This window comes from Papaver somniferum, chromosome 5 (genome assembly GCF_003573695.1).
Source record: "Papaver somniferum cultivar HN1 chromosome 5, ASM357369v1, whole genome shotgun sequence".
Classification (NCBI taxonomy): domain Eukaryota; kingdom Viridiplantae; phylum Streptophyta; class Magnoliopsida; order Ranunculales; family Papaveraceae; genus Papaver; species Papaver somniferum.
Genome location: NC_039362.1, coordinates 27,783,497 through 27,791,898, shown reverse-complemented (window position 1 = coordinate 27,791,898; position 8,402 = coordinate 27,783,497). Strand labels below are relative to the sequence as shown.

Genomic DNA, 8,402 nt, shown 5'->3' with positions numbered 1-8,402 from the left:
GGAGATATAATAGGTAAAAAGAGAGTGGAAAAGGAAAGTTTTAAGGTAAAATTTTAAAAACCAGAAACGTTATTCAGTAGCCGTGTAAAATGCTACGGCTACTCAGTAGTCGTAAAGCGTAAATAAATACGGCAACTGAGTAGATGTGTGATTCCCCTTCCCTACAAGGGGATCAGATATGATCCTCCTTGTAGGGAAAGTGAGGGATATCCCTACATATGTAGGGATATGGGAGACCATGGTAGATGATTTTTTGGTTTTTTCCCTACATATGAGGGATAAGGAAGGGATGAAGGCAACCATAGTGCTATCTCGAACCTTTTTTTTTACTTAAGTCTTCTTCTTCTCTCGTTTTGCCCCTCGTATTAGGTATGTATTGTAACTATTTTAATGGATGATTATTATTATCATGGCTAAATTGGGGACCATGCCACTTAATTGGGGCCTATAGATTACTTACTCTACCATATAATACATAATGATAAGGGGTGTTTAAATTTATTGAAACTACCAAAATTACCCTCAAAAAAATATTAATATTACTAAATTACCCCCATCAATCCTTAATAATAAACGTAACTAAAATCAGTTTTAATTTCTAACCTAAAAACCGATTCTTTATCTCCTTTACTCACTCCCTCTTTTTTCATTTTTTTGAAACAAAAAATCGTCGATTATCGACGATCCAAAAACGATTAATCGTTTTCTTTCTTCTATAAAATGTCCAAACCATCAAGATACAAACAAGCCACTGGAATCACGTATCGTAGTGACTGTAATCCCGGAATTGTTAAAGCAATTGGAAACAAACCGAAGAACAAAACGATTGCTCGAGAAGAACCATCTTTAATCGAACAACAACAGGAGGAAATGGGTCGAATCAGGTACTTTTCTATCAACCCAATCCTCTAAACTAGGTTTTAGTAACATGCAATCCCTTAGAAATCGAAATTTTTGAATTCAAAATTATCTGGTTTTTAGAGAATCGGATTATGTTAGTGTAGAAGTAGACCGATTCTATTTAGAAACGGTTGATGTTCTTGGTCACATACCTCGATTGTGTTGCATGTGAATAAGAATCGGAAAATGTTAATGTATGAATACCCCGATTCTTATAGTCGTTCCTTCTGCAACTTTTTTTTGTTAGAATCGGATTACATATGTATATCGAGAAAATAGATTATGTAGTAAAGAATCGGACTTTATATGTATGTCGAAAAAATCGATTTCTGGAATCGGTTTACATTAGCACTTTAAAAATCCGATTGTTAATTTTATTATGTTATGAATCGGAGTTTATATATATATATATCCAGTAAACCGATTATTTACCTTGACTTAATAGAAATGCATTCTGTTCCACTGTTGTTTGTCGCTTAACTCTGTATTCTACAGGCCAAACAAGGACAAGCAACAAAAGCAAGCCGAAAAGAAATATAATAGGAAACATGACCTTGCTACTCCTAAGCCTTTGGAACTTCATCGAATAGGCGGTCAAAATTTGAATGCTTCCCACCGAAGGCCCACGGGAAGTAAAGCCAAAGGGATCAGCATTAATGACCCACCACCTTAAGTGGAGCAACCAACACATGAAGAATCTGTTTCTGATACACCTACTAAACAAAGTGATGAGGAAGTTAATGAGGAAGAAAGTGGTGGAAAGGAGATCGATGAAGAAGAAATTGGTGGCAAAGAAGGTGGTGAAGAAGAAAGTGATGAAGAAAAAGGTGAGGATGAAGGCGGTGAAGAAGAAAGTGATGAGAGTGAAAGTGATGAAGAAGAAGGTAAGGATGAAAATTTTGAAGAAGAAAGTTGATGAAGAGATAGGAGAAATTCAATAACAAGTACAAGGAGGGGACGTTTAAGAACAAGGTAAGAAAGATGTCCCAAAGACCCGGAGAAGATGTTTCTTCGCGACCCTAAGGATCCCGTTTACGGGTTACCCGGTGATGGAGGACATATGTTATGGGGGTACAAAGACAGTTGGGTCGTCGTCGTTTGCCATACAATAGTAAGTACCTAAACCTTATGCTATGTAACGTAAACATTATTATCTGTGTAGTGTTTGATTGTTGTCCATCGGGATTGTTTTGTTTTATAGGATCACAAGGATGTCGTTCGTCTTATGAAGCCAGGAACGTCAGTGAGTATGATGAGGCAATGGCCACTGGGTGGAATAGAAACAACTGTTGGAGAAGTTCTGGAAGTAATCGATCTAGTCAATTCTACGGGGTTGATACCTGCGGTCGAGAATTTGGACCTTGGTTACGACAGACCTCTTTGTTCCGCCTTTGCCGAGAGATATTACGGGGAAACGGATACTTTGCATCTTCCGTTTGGAGAACTGACGATAACTCCCCATGATGCGAAGTTCATTACCGGGTTAAGCATAGAAGGTAAATCCGTGAAGCCCAAAGGGTACGTGCAAGAGCTTGAGTGGGACAAGATTTACGCGTTCACCAAGGATGTGTTCCAATGGGATGAGGAGAGGACCAAGTCAGAGATGCTGGTAGGCAAGTTAAAGCAGAGGATATTCCATCTCTCGAAGCTGAGGGACAACTTCATGGGAACAAAGAAGCTTCGTGTTGAGGGAAAAGAGGTGACGCGGGAATGTATCATCGCCACGGCCAATGCATATGTCCTCTACGTCCTGGGAGATGTTATCTTCCCCGACGTTTTCGGTGCCCGTGTGAGCGTCAACTTTATCCAGCTGCTGCAACCATTTAACAAGATTCACGAATACTCTTGGGGCACTGCCATCCTTGCACACTCGTTGAACGAGTTGAGAAAGGCTTCTAGGGCTAAAAGGAACCAAATGGGAGGGAATATGGCTTTTCTGCAGGCGTGGATATATTTGTACTTACCAATATTTGCTCGAAGGGCTTTTGAGAACAAGGAATGGAACCACGAGTATTATGGAGACAAGTACACCTGCAAAAGTAAGCCGAAGTACCAAAAAAGGATTATCTGAATTTGAGACGCCAGTTGGACAACTTGACAACGAAAGATGTTGTCTTTGATCCTTACAAGGAGGATATGGCTAAAGGAAAAGGAAAAGGAAAAGGAATGAAGGTTGGGTGCCGAGAGAAAAATGATTATTTTGGGTCTTTGTTTCACCCAAGAGGATATGTAATGTACAACCCTTCGAGAGTCGCAAGACAATGCGGTTACGTACAAAAAATCCCAAAGGAGCACAAGATGTTCAAAATCAATGAGACGAAAACCAAATCATATGATAACGATATTGACATTGTTCACAAGCCTTTACCATCATGTGATTATTGGGAGGACAGAGCGTTTCACAGATATCCTTTGAATGGTCCATATCGAACAGATGACGAGGCAATTCTGGATACATGTCGTGATACCTCAATGTTTCACATACTCGAATGATACGAGTAGATGATAGTCCCAAGATAGAGGACAAAGATACGGCTCTCGAATGCCTGGTGCGTATTGTTACTCAATTACGGTTTTGTTAATCTTATTAGCGTTTTTTGTTGAATGTTTATCTTTAAAATGGAAACAGAGAAGCCGAGTCGGGTACTTGATAACCCAAACAAAGCTACAAATCAGGGAAGGGACAAATGTTAAGGCCAATGAAAAGCTGATTGATGAATTGAACAGTCTCGAAGATGTAGAATCTGGTGCAATTTTTGGGGAGCTGGAGGAGGAAGAGGAGACAAAGAAGAAGAGGAAGAGACCCCCCCAAAAAAAGATGACTGGAGGTGCATCGAGCAGTTCCCAACCTGGTAAACGAGGACGCGGTGGACGTGGTCGTGGTGGGGATGTTCATGAATGAATGGTTATATTGATGTTTATGTCTTTAAGGATGGATAATTATGGAGTCAAAACTTATGTCTTGTCTTAAACTTATTGTCGAATTATGTTTGGTTATACTCCTAGTTTATGAATGACTTAATCTGGTTTTTTCTGAAAATTGTATGTGTTTGTCCAAGACGCGATAAAATAACCAACTAAAATGTGTGTGAAAAATGCAAGATTCTGGCATTTTTTCAGTCAGAATCAGTTTACATGTACCTATATGTAACCCGATTCTGACAGTTTTCCAGAGGTTCAACTTCAGAATTGGATTACATGTACATATATGTAATCTGATTGCTATGAAGAAAAGTTATGTAACTTTAAGAATCGGATTACATGTACATATATGTAATCCGATTGCTATGAAGAAAAGTTATGTAACTTTAAGAATCCGATTACATGTACATATATGTAATCCGATTGCTACGAAGAAAAGTTTTGTAACTTTAGGAATCGGTTTACATGTGCATTATAAAAGCCCGATTTGTGAGAGGCATATTTTATATGATTTTGCAAGGACATAATCGGTCTATGTGGTCATATACAAAATCCGATTGTGTGAATTGAATTCAAAATAAAATAGTCGTTGAGTCCTTACCTATATAAGGACAACCTCTTTTAGCCACTCCCATTTCACAAACTTAGCCTAGGAAATGGAATGGGAACCATATGAAGATTTGTGTCTCGTTAAATCGTTTGCTAATACGTTCCGTGAACGTCCGAATGAAATCTATTCAATGTTTTGGAAGAGAGTTAAAGAGTTCTTTTAGGGGCGTACCGGGAATCCCAACAACCGCAAATGTAGAGACTTGGCATTTTCATTCCAAGACATTAAAGGTGCAATGCGAGAGTACGTAAAAGTTAGAAATATGGTGTACGACTATCATCCACGAGCTCCTCTTAGGGAAAAAGTGAGTAATGTGATCATTTTTATACCTATGTCAAAAGTTCACATACTAACATTTAAGAATTCATTGAATTTAAGCGGGAGCGTTTTAACGGGCTATGGAGAATTCGTAATGGAGAAACTAAGTTCATTCACCACAAAGAATATACGACGTTGTACCAACGTGCTCGGAGGTTCATTGACGAGCATTTGATGTGTCAAATTCTAGAATTCCCATATTGAACCCTATATATGTATGTAGTGCGCTAATTTCCTAAACCATGTAATGAATATTTTGTTTATGAAAGTATGACATAATCGAATTACATGTACATATATAAACATCGATTCCAGAAATCGGTTTATGTGGGTATTGATTAAACTCCGATTCTGGGTTTACATCGTCATTTGGCATAACTCAACCCAGAATCGGTTTACAAAAACATTAACATAAACCGATTCTGCATCGAGTCTTTTGAAGAAAAAAAAATTACAAGTGTTGATTATGCATTAATGAAAGTTAATCCCGAAATTAACTAGATTAAACATCATTTAATTATCCGAATTAGCACTAATTTCACAGGGCATATTAGGCATTAACATAAATAGTGGATAAGGGGTTTTTATGAATTATTTTTTAATGACCCTATTTTGTCACGTAGTTATAGGCCCAATTTAACCAGGATTATTAGGGGTAAAAGAACGAGAAAGATTTCCCGGCGGTTCTTGTTGAAGAACGTCGGGTATATTCTTCCTGTTTTTGTATGTATAATCTATTTATTTATCTTTTGTCTGTTTTTTTTTTTTTTATCCGTGAAAACTGCTGGATATCTTGAAGATATCTTGGGGTTTTCCAAAAGACTCTAAAGTTACTACCTCCCCTACCAGGTTTTCCACGAAAGAAATTAGGTTCTCAATTACAGATTTTTGACAATCTGTATTCACCTTTGGCACCCTACATTCTGTTCTTAGACTTGTTATATACTAGATGCATTGTACCAAAATTAGTCTCTTAAGCCCTATGATGATCTCTATTGGTTGTTTGAGAATCCTTCTGCTGACTTATAGGCCGATAGCCTTTAATGCCTGATCCTGAAATTGTTTTTCATGTTGCAGCGTCTCGAATGCGCTGATAAATCAACTGGATACACCTATTGCAGTCGGGACTTTTTGCAGTGCGGAGGAAAAAGATAAAGTGTGACCTCTTAAGCTGTTAATACAAGCTTTTGCTAGGAGACTGCTCCTTTGTGCTTAATCTAAATAAAAATTCCAAACATCTGCTTTGTGCTTTCATACTTGTAATTTCAGAATAAATGGCTGATGGATTCCAAGAAATAATTTCAAGCTAAATAAAGGAATCTCAACTATATGTCTGGCTTATGGTTCATTATTAAGGTTTCATTTCAACGCATTTGGGTGATTGCAGAAGTTACTGAGCAGAAAACTGAGACGGATATATCAAAGTATACACATGTTGTTCCATGACAAACCAACTAGAGCTTGCGGCTGGTCTTAAGGGTGAACAGGTTTGTCATGTTTATATATCCATGATAATGTTAACTGTGTGGTTTGTTCTGCTCTTGCTTATTTACTGATCATTTCCATTTAAATTCAGTATTAAGTAGCATTCCCATTTATACTTTCAGGTGGCAGCTAGAGTCACACCTGATGATGCTCAAAGGGATGAGTGGTTTGTTGTAAAAGTAACTCATTTCGATAGAGAAACAAAAGAGTAAGAGGTCACTTCTACTAGCAGCTTAGGTATTATGTAGATTAATCGTCTGGAAGGAGAGTTCTTATTAGGTTGGACCCGATAAGAAAAATGGCATTGATTGTGCAGTGTTCTTTTACTTCTATTTTGCTGAGAATATTCTCCAGATATATGTATTTGTGAGTTCAGATTGACTTTTTGCATGCAGATGTCAGCTTTGGTCCAGTTTGTGTACCATGCCACTAGAAAAAGTTTAGTGTCATTTTCACCTTGATGAGTTTATTTCTCTATTTAGTTCTCTTATCTTTTTGTCAAAATTAACACCCCTTTGTCTTGCAACTACTGGTATTATAACTAAAACACAATCTTTATCTCCCACTGTTCATAGCACCTTAAAGTCCCCCCATCCATTTCCATTTAACCATTTCCCTTCTCCGATATCCTTATTTGATGTGTATAAGTGAACCTATATGTTGGACTAGTACCATGTGTTTGCCATCTTTTTCTTAGATGCTAGAGTAAAACCTTTTGCAGATTTGAAGTATTTGATGTGGAGCCAGGTGATGATGAAGATGGAGGCTCCCAGAGGTAGCTATTTTTCGCTCTTACGATATACTTTTTTTTAGTATATCTGCATTATTTTTCCCTCTGTGTGTTTAGTTAAGAGGGAAAGTCTTCATCTTCTGTTAATTGACTTAGGATCTGCTAGCTATATGCATGACCCTAACGGGAAACATGTGTACTTAACCTTCTCAACAGTCGTATATTTTAACTTGAAGCAAGGCTACATGATTTTCTTCTTTTTTTGAATGGCATCTGTGTCCCAAGTATTTTGGAGCAGAAGTGACCTAGTGTAATTTGTTCACAATTATTTATGTTGGGGATGGTGTCAGATACAGTCTGCTCCGTTTTCTCACGCAGTCATTTTTTCTTTTTGTGAATGTTTTACCAGCAAATGAGTTGGTTGAATTGATATTTGCTTGATATTTTCAGAACGTACAAGCTACCTATGTCACGGATTATTCCTTTCCCAAAGCGAAATGACCCCTCTAACGCACCTGATTACCCAACTGAGAAATGTGTTTTGGCAGTCTATCCTGGAACCACTGCATTGTATAAAGCAACCGTGGTTAATCCTCATCGCAAGGTTTGTGCTAATATCATACCGTTGCGCTAGCATGCTACAGCATTGTTCATAAAATGTATGTTTTTACTTAACTGATGTATTGGGGCTGACTTTTTGTATTTTCATTTGGTGCCACTCTCAACACACTTGCTATTTAGAGGAAAAACGACGCGTAAGTTCATTTTCTCTCGTCTCATTTTAGTTAATCCAAGTCTCCTGACACCTTATGGACTATATATATGATCCTTGGTCTGCAATAGGAGTTGTTACTCTAATTGTTAACTTCAAAACTGAAATTTAATCTAATCTATGCTACTTGTTTGGTGCAGCTATTTACTGGAGTTTGATGATGATGAAGAATATCATTCGACGCCACAAAGAACGGTACCCTTCCATAAGGTGGTTCCATTGCCAGAAGTCCTACAAGTCATGAAAAGCATGTCAACATACAGATTGTGGAAATTGTTGGCCGGTATACGAATATGACCCTTTTTATGCCTTATCTAGGTTAGCTCTACCAAATTTTTCTGAATGCTCTGTAGTATATTCCAAAGAGACTAAAGTCCTTGATACTGAAATTTATATTCGTAGTAAAGAAGCATAATGTTTGGATACGCACACTGTGATGGATCTATTGTGTGTGGAAGCTCTGTAGTGGCCCCAAAACCTTTTCCTCGTTCCCAGTGGTGATAAGAGCACTTGTTTTAACGCCTTCCCACCCTGTGTGAGTGTATTGTTGTGCCAATCATCCTTCCCTGATAACCCCCATTCACTGCGACGTCTATTTATCCTCAAATCAGGTATTCGTATTTCCGGCTTGCGACTTGCATTCGCACCAAGGCCATTCTAGTCTT

The 8,402-nt window shown here is 38.0% G+C and overlaps 1 pseudogene; it reads left to right on the top strand.

Moving 5' to 3' along the window:
• The first annotated feature begins 5,428 nt into the window (after window positions 1–5,428).
• LOC113277350 lies at window positions 5,429–8,146 on the top strand (annotated as a pseudogene).
• The last annotated feature ends 256 nt before the right edge of the window (window positions 8,147–8,402 follow it).